Source organism: Bubalus kerabau, chromosome 22 (assembly GCF_029407905.1).
Source record: "Bubalus kerabau isolate K-KA32 ecotype Philippines breed swamp buffalo chromosome 22, PCC_UOA_SB_1v2, whole genome shotgun sequence".
NCBI lineage: Eukaryota > Metazoa > Chordata > Mammalia > Artiodactyla > Bovidae > Bubalus > Bubalus kerabau.
Genome location: NC_073645.1, coordinates 26,740,585 through 26,754,276, shown reverse-complemented (window position 1 = coordinate 26,754,276; position 13,692 = coordinate 26,740,585). Strand labels below are relative to the sequence as shown.

Below are 13,692 nucleotides of genomic sequence, written 5' to 3'. Positions count from 1 at the left end.
GAGCCGTACTGGACCTCATTTCATAGAAACTAAGAAGACAAGATGGTGCCCTGAGGTAGGAGAAGCTCAAGGAGATGGTATTTGTGTACTCTCAGTCACTCAGTGTCTGACTCTTTGTGACCCCATGGACTATAGCCTGTCAGGCTCCTCTGTCCATGGGATTTTTCCAGGCAGAAATACTAGAGTGGGTTGCCATTTCCTCCTCCAGGGGATCTTGCCGACCCAGAGATCAAACTTACATCTCCTGCATTGGCAGGCTTTATTACCACTGAGCCCTTGGGAAGCCCAACTCAAGGAGAGAACCTTCCTAAATTACACAAACCCAACTAGGGCTCAGGATGGTCATCCCATGCCCAGGGTATTCCAACCTCAACTTAAACCTAGTTCTGCTTTTTGGAGACCGTTGATGTCAGAAACTCTGGGAAAGGCAAGAAGGGAATGGTTGAAGCTCCTCCTGTATATCAAACAGTGAGCCAGACCCCGTCCACTGTGTGGTCACCACCCTTGCCCTGGAAAGCTCCAGTGGCAGGACTTCTGTTTCACAGGTAGGAAAGCCCAGAGAGTTCAGACAGCTAGCTTCTTCCCTGTACACTCTGCTGCCTCTTGGTTAATCTCCTGCGGTTCCCTCGGGCAGAAGCACCATGGTGGGGGAAGCTATTTCCTCTGAGTAGCTTTCATTGGAGAAGGAAATGGCAACCCACTCCAGTGTTCTTGCCTGGAGAATCCCAGGGATGGCGGAGCCTTGTAGGCTGCCGTCTATGGGGTCGCACAGAGTCAGACATGACTGACGCGACTTAGCAGCTTTCCCCACCCATCCTCTGAGGGTTGGATGTGGCAGGGCTCTGGGGCTGCCCTTTCCAGAGGCGCCCCCATGAGTTGCGCCCACCGTGGAAAAGGGCAGTGTGTTCCCTGTGTGAGATACCGTGGCTCCAAGAGTCCCAGTGGAGGCCTGCAGCCAGCCCATGAAACTGCTTTGAATTTGAAGGGGCTGTTGGTTCATAGAATTCCCTCTGCATTCTTCCAGAAACCTCACCCAGGGTGTGGGCTTGTCCCTGGTGCTGGGCTTGTGGGACCTCCCTGAGCTTGGCTTTTCCATTCCTGTGAGGGGAGAGGCCCAAATGAAAATAGCCCAATCAGGTGCTGTGCTCACACACAGCGGACTATGAGAGCTCATGGGTGGCGGAGTGAGCTTCCTGGGTGATCCTGGGCACTATGCTACGAGCAACAGAAATCTCCTGGCCTCAGGTCCCTGTGGGTAAATCCCTCCAGGTGAACTGTGAATCAGAGGCACCTCCCTAGTTTAAGGGACCAGAGGAAGGAACACTGCCCAGGGGCTGAAGAACTGCACTGGACTCCAGTTGGCAGAAGATGCCAGGCCAGAGGGATGGGAGTTGTAGAGCAAATGCCCAGTGCTGACCCCAGGGGCTGGACTCAGAGAGACTGAGGCTGAGGGAAGCAGGGGGGCTAGTGTGGAGGGAGAAGCCAGGCAAGGTGAAGGAAGCCTTATGCCCATCTTGTTACTGCATTTCGTGTTCAATATCTGCTCCCCGAGTCCCTTCTTTGTCAAACACTGAGCCAGGCAGGGGCTCAACAGATACCAAGATGAGCAAGACGTGGCCTTTGTCCTCAAGGAGCTCTTGGTCTAGCTGGCCTGACAGCCAACCCAAACCCAAGGTCAGGGTGCAGGGAGAGCATGAGGGCAGGAGAGCAGAAGGCAAGCTCACAGAGAGTCACAGGAGCTTCACAAAGGCAATGGTTTTGAAAGATGAGGCCTGGGCAGCGATGGATCAGAAAGACCATAGTATCTGGGGCTTCTGAGCTCTGCTGGGTATGCACAAAGAAGCATGATGGAGGGCCTTTCCTTCTAGACCACACGAAAGGCTTGTGTTCAGATCCCACTGTGCCACTGAGTAGCTGTATGTAACCGTTTTGCTCCTCAATTCCCATATCTATAAAATGATGATAATATTTTTAAGTCCATGTGGCTATTGGGAAGGTTTACTGTGCAGGAATATTGTTAAGTGACATTTTCCTATTCTTTTCTCTAACAGACAGGGATGGGCCACCATCCAGTCTGGGCAGTGAGTTGCATCTGGGAGTGGGGGGCAGGAGGAAGTTAGGAGTCCATCAAGTTCCTCAACCTGCTCAGAATAATGACCCCCTCCACCCCCATCCACCTACAATCCAGAGACTTTTCAAAGCCTGTTTCCCATCTCTTCCTCAGCATAGCTATGCAAGGCTAGGTAGGGCAGAGGCCTTCGTTCCCGTATTTCAGAAGAGGAAACTGGGTGACTTTCACAAGACCACAAAGCTTGCTAGTGGCTGAGCTTGGATATAAATCAAGGGGCTGCATATCCTTAACCCAAGGCTCCTCTGTAAGATCAGTGTTTCCCAGAGAGTGGGTCCTATAAGTGAGCGGCAGACCCAGCATTAAATGGCATTGAATCCCATCAGGAGAAGCTGATTTCCTTTCAGTTATTTCACTCCACATTGAGGAAAGCTTCCATGTGGGGCTTCGGTGTGGCTGAAACTTGCTGCTGCTATTTGTTTGACCAAGGGAAATTCTAGCCCCAGTCTCAGTGTGTTAGCCAGAATGTGCCTTAGTATCTTGCTGGAAATCCATAGCCTTGTTGTTTCATTGTATTTTTTCAGCTATGTTCTATCTGTGCCAAGGGATACAAGTTTTCCATTTAGCGTAACATAAGTAAGTGGTTTTTGGAAACATATTTTTTGTTTGTTTTTTTGTAAAAAAAAAAAAAAACAAAAAATAGTGGCACAGGGGTTATTCAGATTAACTGCATGCCCGCTGCTCTATAGGGCTTCCCTCATGGCTCAGCAATAAAAGAATCCACCTGCGATGCAGGAGAGAGAGATTCTATCCCTGGGTCAGGAAGAGCCCCTGGAGAAGGAAAAGGCTATCCACTCCAGTATTCTTGCCAGGAAAACCCATGGACAGAGAAGCCTGGCAGGCAAAGAATCAGACACAACTGTGCGACCCAGATACAGGCACTGCTACTTTGTAATGCCCGAAGTTTGGGAAACAGTTACAGGTCCCCAGGCAGGACACCGCCTGGTACCTTTCTTCTCCCAGTATCCTAGGGCAGCACCAGTGGCTCCCAGATTCCAACTGGGAAAGAAGCCTGGAAAAGTGCCAGCATTCGCGGCAGCTGCTCCCCACACCGCGTGGAAGAATCCACGTTGTCAGAGAGCTGTTGACGTCAGGCGGTGCGGGTTTTTGTAAGACCTCTATTTAAAATTCCCCAGAAATTGAAGAAGCAGGGTTTGGAGGGAGGGATGCCCTAGACAAATTGCGGAGTGGGTTTGTCTTGTTTATGGACATGGTCTTTAAAGTTGAAATTGCCCCTGTCTTTTATTTTTTGCGCCAGTTCAAGAGGGGCTGAACTCAGCTAGAAGGGAGGGGATGGTTGTCCATCTAAGGCTTTTAGTTGAAACCAATTCCGTTCTGGGACCAAGAAGCCTCTGCTTTTAGCCAAGAGAGAAAAGGGGGAAAGTATACAAACTCACTCATGTATACTTCGTCTTGGAGTAAACTAGTTAAAAGAATAAAAACAACCCCTTATATTTGAAATGACTGGTGTAACAGATACAGAGGGTTCCCTCAGCTTTTTCCTCCAAGCTGGATATCCACATACACACAGCAGACACATTGCTAGGTGGCCCCTATTCCTTTCTTTCTGATTCCCCAGCACAACCCTGGTAAGTCCATGCTACTTAATGTCCTCATCTCACTAGTGAGAACACGTCACTGTCTTTCGCCAGCCGTTTTGGATGACCAAGTATCATTCCAGCCTACAGTCTTTTTCTTAGAAATGTCACCCACACAGCACCATGGCACATGGGATGCCTTTAGACGACACAGAGAGGCAGTATGTGCCGCAACACATGCGAAAAAAAAACCTTCATCTTGTTTTGTTTCTCTGACAAGCCTGATTTACCTCAGCTCGATGGTCAACTCTGACTCTCTCACAAATCTCCTTCTGTAACAAAAAGGAAGCAGTCTCTAGGTGTGGCCTCTTCAGTCACAGCAACAACTCAAATTTACTCTCTTGTTTTGTTCTCTGTAATTTCATGGTTGGGACCAGTGGTCCTAATTGTTTATTCATGGTGGCAATCTGAAGTTTCCTAAACAAATTATTTTCTTGAAGTTAAAAAAAGAGGGGGGAACTGCTTTAAATATATATTTACTATGTGAACCACAGTATACGTAGTTCTAAGATATGGCCAAAGTCAGCCAGTGGTGTGGAAATATCTGAGGTTTGAGAAATGCTGATCCAAAGTCACTCTCTCCTGGCAAAGACCTCAGATGAGATCTTGTGCCAGAAAGCTCTGTCAGCTGGGTGGGCTCTGAGAGGGTGAGGGAGAGCTACCTAGAGACAGAGGCAGAAATCTGCCTGTTAGCCCCCACCTCAGGGCATGGCAAGAGGGGGAAAGCCACGCCCATGACTCTTCTGAGAGCTGGGTCCACTTGGTGGAGACCGACAGAATGGAGGAGAAGCAGATGAAAGGGCTGGTTTCCTGGTTCATCTGTCAGATGGAGATTTAGGGGACCTAATGAAAAAAGCAGGCGGCGTTGGCCTCCTTCTGCAAAGTTGCGACAAAGAGTCATTTTTAAACTGAGCCGAGGGGATGCTGCGCCAAGAGTCAGGCCTGAGGACCAATCCTGGACTGCTCCTTGTAAACTAGGCGTCTGGTAAGTCACCCAGTCCAGGTGCTTCCTAACCCTAGTGCAGCCTAGGATTTCACAGGCGCACTCTCTACCCTATTCCAAACGCCAGGACCCTTCTCATCCTCGCTGCCAAGTAGGGTGACCCATACAACCCAAGTGCCCGAGACACTCCCAGTTGGCACCTAATATTTGGTATAATGATGAATAATTCTCCCATGTACTCCAGAAAGTTTAGATAGCGAGTTATAAGACCACTGTTCTAAGCCATGTCCTTTCGTCTCTCCACTTACTATAATACTTTTCATCTTGTCAGATTTGACCTATCATTACCATCTGTTGAGATCTGTTTTGGCTCCTGATCCTGGCACCACTTTTACTAAATGAGACGGTGCGGCCAACACAGCTTCTGTCTTCATACTATGACTGATTAAAACATCCAATGGCACAGGTTCCCAGTGGGTGTAACCAGTAAGCCGTCAGATCCTCTCTGGATGTAACCTCTGTGGTCAGCTATCAGCTGTGATCTACTACTGCAGCCCTGCAGCCCCGCAGCCAGACCATGAGAGCACCAAGGTCTGGGTGGCTCAGCTCTGACGTTTCCCAGACCCTCAGGCCAGCATTCACATCTGATCAGAATCCCATGTGGTCTTGGCCCCATCTTTCCTGTTGTTTCTGCTCAGTGCTGCCTTGGTCATGCCCAGAACTGCTCTGCAACCACCCCTCAGGGAACCCAGATTTCCCTTCGTTGAGGTCGCCTCTACTCTGGAATCTGCCTTCTGCTATGAGTGTTGAGATCATGGCTGACTCTGTGTGCTCTGGCCTTGCTCCCACCTCCATGGCTTCCCAGGTTGCTTACAGTGGCCTGGAAGGTTCTCGGCCGGCTGAGAGCTCACAGAGGGCAGCTGTCTATGCCGTCTCCATCTCCATGTGGGGCTGAGCCTCGGACACGTGCTCTTCATACCCTCTTCCCCAGAGAGCCCCGAGGTCTGCACCCTTGCTCAGTCTCTCGAAACCTCCTCTTTCTTATTCCACCTCTTGCCTGGAGCAGCAGGGGAAATAACCCTTTTGCTGTCCTGAGCCCTCTTTCAGGGGTCCACCTGTGAGACTTGAACCTTTCCATGCTGGTTCTGAGAGGTCCACACCCTCCTCCTCTGTTCGGAGCCATGTCTCACCCACCATCTGCATTGTTCATAATCATATTAGAAAAATGCCTTTTTGCATCTCCTGTCCTCCTGAGCCACCTTCTGTTCAGGAACCTCTGGCCACGGCTCACACAGCAGTGCTCCATGAGTGGATGGAGGACAGAGATGAAGGCGATTGCCCCTTGCACTGTTGTCTGGAAAAATTCCCACCATGAAGCATGGTGAATATTACTGGTGAGGGCCACGTGGACTCGCATCGCCTGCCTGTCCTGTTCCTTCCACCAGGTTTCCATCTTCCCCCCGCTCCTTCCCTCCAGACTTAATCTGAGGTTCAGTTCAGGCCTCCTGTCTTCTAAGTGTTCTTCCTGACTACTCAGTTTCATCTCTGGTATCTACAGTTTCTTCAAATGGTGCATCAGCCAGCACTGTATCTATGGCATGGGGCAGCCTGGGTCCCCCTCCCTGTCCCCAACCCATGCCAAGCACAGAACGAGACCTTCAGTAGAAACTTTCTAAGGTTGAGGCCAAATGACAGTGACACCAAGAGGCTCTCTTTCTATGAGACTCCAGACACCTAAGACCACCTGCCTCCCTGCCCACCATGACACCAATCCTTGAGGTCTTGGTTCTTTAAAATTCACCATAGTGTCTACTTAAGCTTTAGTAATAGCTCTTCAGTGCATCTTGCTAGGCACCCGGCACTGTTCTGAATGCTTTTCATAGATTTATTCACGCACAAACACAGTGAGATGTAAGTGTACCGTAGGTCCATTTTACAGATGAGGAAATTGAGGTGATTGCTAATAAACAGCGGAGCTGGGATCTGAACCCAGGCAACCTCACTCTAGAGCCCTTGCTTCGAGCCGTGGTTCTTCTCTAGCCGTCATTTTAGAGCGCACCCCCTTGGCCTGCCCGGACCCAGTGCTGGGCTTTTGGGCCCATCCAGTGGGGTGGGCAGGCTGGAGCAGGGTTGGGGGCGGGGTGGCAGTGGCCCAGCTCTCGCTGTCTTCTTGCCACAGACTCCACAGAGCCTTCCAAACAGTGACGTAGCAGCCTGTGCTAATGGTCTTGGAATTCAGGCCTCAGGCGCCCAGGGAAGGTTCTGGGGCCCTCGTGGCCTGAGAGCCCCCTCTGGGGGAGGGGGAGGCCATAGGCAACAGAGAAGGGGGTGGGTGTCAGAGGTGGGACGAGAAGAACAGGTCAGGTAGGAAGGCAGGGGCTGTGGGGGTACACTGGGAGGGACCGGCCGGGGGGAGGGCTCCCACCCGTTCCTGTTTGCTTTGGACCGCGGAGGCCACGTGCTGAGAGCTGGAGTGTGTCTTGGCAACAGGCCGCAGTGACAGAGCCTTCTGACCAGGGGAGGCCTGGCCCAGGGTGGCTGCCTTTCGTTGTTCTTAAAGGCACAGCATGCCATGGACAGCCTGCGTTTCCCACGTCTCTGCTCGCTCTCAGACAGAAGGCTCGCTCTCAGGCAGAAGGTCATGGGAAGGGCATCAGGGCAGAAGTGGTCCCTTGGGTCTCAGCCTCGTGCCAGTTGTAGTGTGGCCAGATGGGCAGGGCTGGTGAAATGTGCCTGGCCAGGCCCCCTTCAGCTCCCTTCCTCCTCAGCATCTCCCTCCATCTACCACCAAGTAGCCCCAAATTCTTCCTTCTCTTCTCCAAACCACTCCAAGGAAAGAATAGGAGAGTGCCCGGACATTTCGGTCTCACAAGGGGGCCAGAGCCTGAGGCTGTACACAGAGAACGGAGGCAGGTGTGTGAGGCCTGGACTCTGCCTCTGCTGCTAGCTCCATCACCTCCTTCCTGCCATGGATGCGGAAACCCTCCAAGAAGGCCTGGCATGCAGCAGCACTCCACAGATGCCAGCTGTGGGTTAGACCATGTGAAGGACCTGGAGGGAAGGGAAAGGCAAGGCTCAGAGGTCACCTAAAAGCTCCTGTGTTCCAAACACCTGTCTCGTCTTGCCCGCTACCCTCCAAGTGGGCACCCAGGGCAGATGGGAGGCAGCCAAGCCCCCTCGCTGGCCACAGCACCAGTGCACAGGTTGTGTTTGCACCCATCCTGGGTGCTATTCAGGGGCAGATGGGGAAGGAGAGCCTGCATCCTGAGTGCGGTTGTTCTCTGCAGCATCCCCGTGCCTGGAACAAGGCCTAGCACATACAAGGCGCTCAGTAAAGGCTGGTTGTTGAGTGCACCACGTGTCCCCAATACACCAAGGGCACCACAGGATGCCAGGCATCCCTCTGGGCAGCTCGTACTGCCCTGGTGTGATAAGGCCCAAGGAGGTCAGACCTATTCCTGGTCACCAGTGAGCACAAGGTGAAGCCAGGATTCAAACTGAGGTCTGTCTTAGAAGAGGGGCCATAAGAGGTGCCTGTGGACTGAGTCCTGGGGTGAGCAGGATGGGAAGGGTGGGGAGACTTCATGGGGGACCGCACCTTGAAGGACAGAGGGAGTTTCAGAGGGAGAGGAAGGGAGCAGGGTCCCCCGCCCCCAGCAGCTGTTTTGTCCCAGGCTGAGCTGTGAGTGACCTCAGAAGGCTTTATTAATGTCCTAATTGTGTGCAGCTGGCCTCCTCTGGCCCTAATGAGCTCATTATCCACTCTCATTAAGGAGACCATTGTGGCCTGGTCACCCTGGGGACAGCAGTGGCCTGGGGGTGCCCGCCACTTCCTGCCGCCCCTTGGCCAGGCTCAGGTCCCTTCTAGAGAGGCTGAAGCCCCCGTCCCTCACCCGTCACCCAGGTCCTGCCATCCCTTCCGTCTGTCTGTCTGCATCTCTGACTCGTGTGTGTGTGTGTGTGTGTGTGTGTGTGTGTTTCATGAGAGAGAGAATCTGTCGACTCTTAAGTTTCTTGCCCCCCACCATTCCACCCCTCCCCCAGTGCCACCCCTAGGAAGCCTCAATTAGAGTCCGTTTGAAAGGGCTTTGAAAGTGACCAAACAGCTAAAGATTATGCTTAGCCTGGACAGAGGGAGAGACTGACTTCTGGACCTGAGCTTTCTCCTACTTGGGCTGAGGGTCTCCCTGCCCCACCCTGAGCTGGAGGTGCTGGCCAGGCCTGCCAGGCTCTGCCTTCTCTCGCCCTCCACTCCTGGCCATGGTGAAGTGGGCTTCAGTGAGTCCTACCAAGCAGGTCGGCTGCTGTAACAGGTGACATTGCTGTTCTCTCTGGGCCTTTGCCTCCTGGAGAGGGCTGGGTCCTGGCCTGTAGGCCGGCCTGGCTGAAGTCCTTTCTTCTCTGGCACTGTAGATACGTGGCCCTCACAGAAGGAGAGGCCAGGGTGAGGTGGTGCTTGGGGGCTTGGCCAGTTCTAGATTCTTCCAGATGATTGATTGTCCCAGCCTGGGGACCCCAGAAGGGACTGCCCCAGCCTGGGGGCTTCTCCTGAACATCCAGCATCTGAGTGCTCCTCTCTCAGGGCTCCTGGACATCAGTTTGCAGTTTCCCATTCAAAAGAGTGGATGGACATAGTAGTCCTCCTTTGCCCCAACTGGGGAGCATCTCAGTACAAGGCACTCCAGCTGAATTTGAGTCTTTCTGACTCCAGACTCCCAGTTATTACCCTCTATCCCCAGAGGGTCCTCACGTGTAGACATAGACACTCAAACCTGAGACTCTACTCATGGTGTATGCACAGAAAGCACATACTCAGCGATGTGGACAGACTCACAGGCGGCACATGTGTAAAGCTTCCGTGTTCGGGGACACTTGTCGTCAAGGGGTCACTGCTACCCTTGTGCGTGGCACAGAGGTGCACCTGGCCCGCTTCTGCGGTGGTGAGAATATGGGTCCTGAAGCTGGGCCTGGTTCTGAGCCCAACTCTGCCTCCTTCTGGTTGTGATTTCTTCTGCCTCAGTTTCCACATCTGTAAAGTGGGGATAGTGACGACGGTAAGTTATTTCACAGGGTCCTTGAAGATGAAACCAAGTGACGTGTGTAATGTTAGCTCCTGACACAGCGTGCTCTTCTCAGCACCTGGCTGTCATCATCGCGTGATACATGTATAGACGCACCTCTGTTCCACGCACACAGGTACCCACCCATGCATGTGTATGTGGACACAGCCTGCCTGCCACTGTGCCCCTCTGCAGGAGCGAGAACACGGTGTGCACTAGAGGGGAGCCGGGGATGCCTGCGGGCTGGCTGACACCTGAGCCGTCTTGGCCAGCTGGGCTGCACGCAGGGTGGCTCAGGCTCTAACTGCTCCATGGTGAAGACACAGTGACTTTGGTCAGGGGCCCCGGTTGCAGCTGCTGGCGTCTGGGAGAGGCCTGCCAACAGCCATTGGTAGGCGCAGGCCCAAGGAGCCACCCCCACAGGCCCAACTGTGTGATTCGTGCCAGGGCTCCCGGGGGGTCTGCGTGGAGCTGGGTGGGCACCCCTGCCCATGTTCAGTCAACACCTGCCTGGGTGGTGACAGCCTGTCCATCTCTGCTTCGTGGGCAGTGGCTGAGCCTGTCCAGTGGCAGGCTCTTCTCTGCAGGGTCTGCTGCAGGAGGGACCTGGGACTCAGAGCCACACAGCCCAGCTCTGCATGTGTCAGGGCTGGAGTATTCTCAGGTAAGGTTGGCAGGACCTCAGAGCTGTGAGGAAGAGGAGAGTCTCAGCCCCACGTCCTGGGGTGCAGCAGGTGATAGGACTCTAAGTTGCTGCCCCGGGGTGAGATGATCACAGTCTGCCAGTGGTGTGCCCAGGCTCCACAGAAACCTGGCATACAGCAGAGGTTTTGAGGTCGAAAGGACTCAGAGAGACAGTGCTGGCACATCCCAGGGGCACCCAGCAGTGTGAGGCACAGAGCATCACGCCTTCCTGTCCACTGGGCACCTCAGCCACATGCTCAGCCCCTCAGCAAATCCCTGCCCAGCTTGCCCTGAGTGCCAGGCTTATGCCAGGCAGAAGTAGGAGGCAGGCCCTGCCCTGGGGAGACACTCCACACAGACAAATCCAGATCCGTCCCTCCACCCCAGATCCCAGGCTCCTGGGGGAAGGGAGGGAGCAGAAAGTACATGGAAGGTTCTCGAAGGGTGAAGTTGGGCGGGAGGGGAAATGATGCCACCAGCAGAGAAGCACCCTAAATTCTGGGACTGTAAAGCCCTTGGAGTCAATGAGAAAAGTCCACACTGGGCTTTGGTCTGGAAATTGCCATGGGGGGAGGTTGGGAGAGAGGACGCCAGGAGGTCAGCAGGCTCGAAGACTCACAGGCGAGAACACAGACAAACTCTGATGAGACTGATGGAGGAACCCCCACAAGTCCTCCTGGTGCCTGTGGAGGAGCTTGCCTCCTTCACCTCTGCTGAGGATGCCTTTGGGGCCCAGAGTCCTGAAATAGAAAGCTTAGAAGACAGTCAGCCCAGCCATCCAGGAGACTGCCAAGTTCCTTGCTTTCCTGGGAAGCCGTGGGCTCACACAGAAAAGGAGGGACTATGCTGCCACTGAGACAGCAAGTAGGTTGTTTTAGTGGGTGGAGTGGGCAATGGACACAGCTTGGTATAGAGAAAGAGGCTGGGAGGGGCTGGGCATGGAGAGATCTGAGAAAATCCTCAAGGAGACACACGTATCCAAGCTCTTTTGTTCCTCCAGACACATTCCCTGTTCTGTCTGATGACCGTAAGATCCCTGAGCCCATCCTGGGAAGTCCTCTTCTGGGAAGAAGGGCTTCCCTTTGAGGCTAGGCCTTCAGGGCACTACCTTGGCCTTCTGGGACTTGGCTTGGTTCTGGGGGCTGGAACTGGTCTTTCATCTCCCTGGACACAGTTTGACGAGGGTCTAGAGGGTGTGGTGACCAAAGCCTGTGAACTTTTGTTGTTGGACCTGGACCTGGGCAGGCATGTGAGAGCCTCAGCCTTCCAGACCCTCCCCAAATGACTCCAGGTTGGGGACTGTGATGACTGTTCTTCTGGTCTCTTGGGGGTTAGTCCTGTGAGGGGGCGTTTGGTTGGGGAAGGACTGCTTACCAAGAGTGACTCGGAGGTCTCCATCCTTCCCCGCTGAGGTCTGTGGTAGCAGGTGCCCAGCGGACTTGGGTTTTGTTCTCCAAACTTGAGTCATGATGGCAGACCTTCTGTTTTGAACCCCGCTGACTAAGTGTGTGTGTGAAACCCTCTCTGGCCCATTTGAACAGCACAGGAAGGTCGCTGGCTCACTGTAATGAGGGCGGCCTAGCTTTAGCACCTCTGTGCCCCAGGGTCAAGTGATGGTCATCGGGACTGACTTTTCCATTGCCCGATTTGGCTTTATTGACTTAACTCTTAGGACGTCTCTTCCCCACACCCCTGTGATTCCTGGTTAATGTGGGACTTAGGGTTCAGGTCGCCAGTGCACCCATGTCCATTCCTGGAGAAGCCTGTGAACCGTTACAGTGTCTGGGGAGGTGATAGGCCCGTCGGAACACAGTTGGCCAGATGCGCCCACTCCTGTGGTCAAGGAGGCAGAGCCATAGGGTGGGAACGTCTGTGAGGTGGGCAGCCTTGTGACGTCCAGTCAGACTCTGGGAAAGAACACTGGGCTTGGGGCCTATTGGCAGGAACAGTCGGGGTTCCTGAAAGTTCCCCCACAGCCTGAGAGAAGGGGAGAAGCCACCCCAGGCAGAGACCCCTGAAAGCCCATGCCTTCTGGCTGCTTTGGGGTCTCTCAGCCACAGCCTCCTGAGCAGCCACGCGGCTATGGCCAGGGCCCTAGGGAGGATGGCAGTGCTGCCCGGGTGGGTAGGCCCGGAGTGTGCACATGGCCCACACCCATCCCCCTTGGGTGAGGGGCGCGGGAATTGACCTGAATCTGGCACAGAGAGAATGAAGGCTTCCACCCTGAGTCCCCCGGGGCAGTGACCCAGCTAAGGGCTGGGCCTCAGAAGTCCAAACCCTTGTCTGAAACTTTTTCTTTTCCTTAAGACTTTGTTTTTGTTTTTAGAGCAGTTTAAGTCAAAGAAAATTGAGTGGGAGGGGTCCCATATACATCTGTCCCCCCACACGCAAGCAGCTTGCCCTGTCCTCGTCAACATCCCCCACCAGAGAGGTCCATTCAGTACAACTGATGACCTCCATGGACATCCTAATCACCCAGAGTCCCGAGTTCTACTTAGGGTCCACTCTCGGTGCTGGACATTCTGTGGGTGTGGACAGACGAACAAGGACTGTATCCGATGTTACAGTATCATACAGATGTCATGGCGGATCACAAGCTTTGCAGAGCTGCGTGCAGAGTGTTGTGGAATTTCTTGGAAAGGGTAGGGTGCAGTGGGCCTTCAAGACTAGACCACAGGATGTGTGCTATAAGCCCTGTGACCCGGAGCACTGGAAGTTGAAGACCTAAGTGATGACCCTGGTGTGAGGTCCTGTGCAGGGGTGGGACTGTTGTCTTCTGCCCCTCTCCACTGTTGCCATAGCAGCCCCCAGGCAGCCTTCTCCACCTCCCAGTGCTAAGCCCAGCGGGGAGAGCCTGGAGGTCCCCATGTGCCCCCTCCTTGGGTAGCCGCTCACTGCTGTCGGCAGTGATGGGGCCTCAGTGTGCTGCCTAGGGAGGAGCCCTGGAGTCTCTTGAAAGGTTGCAGTCCAGATTTGGAAATGGTGAGTGAGCTCTGTCACAGACAGAAAAGAGCGTCAGTGCCAGATGGCTTTGGAGGCAGGGAAGAATCAGAATGGGAGGCGAGCAGAGACAGGCTCCTGTGAAAAGTACCTCCTGGGAAGGAATGAAAGACAGTGGAGTGCCAGAGCTTCAGAGTTTGGAGTATTTGGCTCAGCTTTTGTCTGAATGATGAATGAATGAGCCAACAATTGGGAGAGAAAGTGAATGTACTGCTATCACTTGGCCATGACCGTCGAGGGTCACTCAAGGGTGCAGTGCCCACTTACTGTGATGGAGTT

The 13,692-nt window shown here is 53.7% G+C and overlaps 1 protein-coding gene across 4 annotated transcripts in view; it reads left to right on the top strand.

Moving 5' to 3' along the window:
• SH3PXD2A (SH3 and PX domains 2A) overlaps positions 1–13,692 on the top strand; it is a 248,259-nt gene that overhangs the window by 205,692 nt on the left and 28,875 nt on the right. The gene's annotated exons all lie outside the window — the stretch shown is intronic.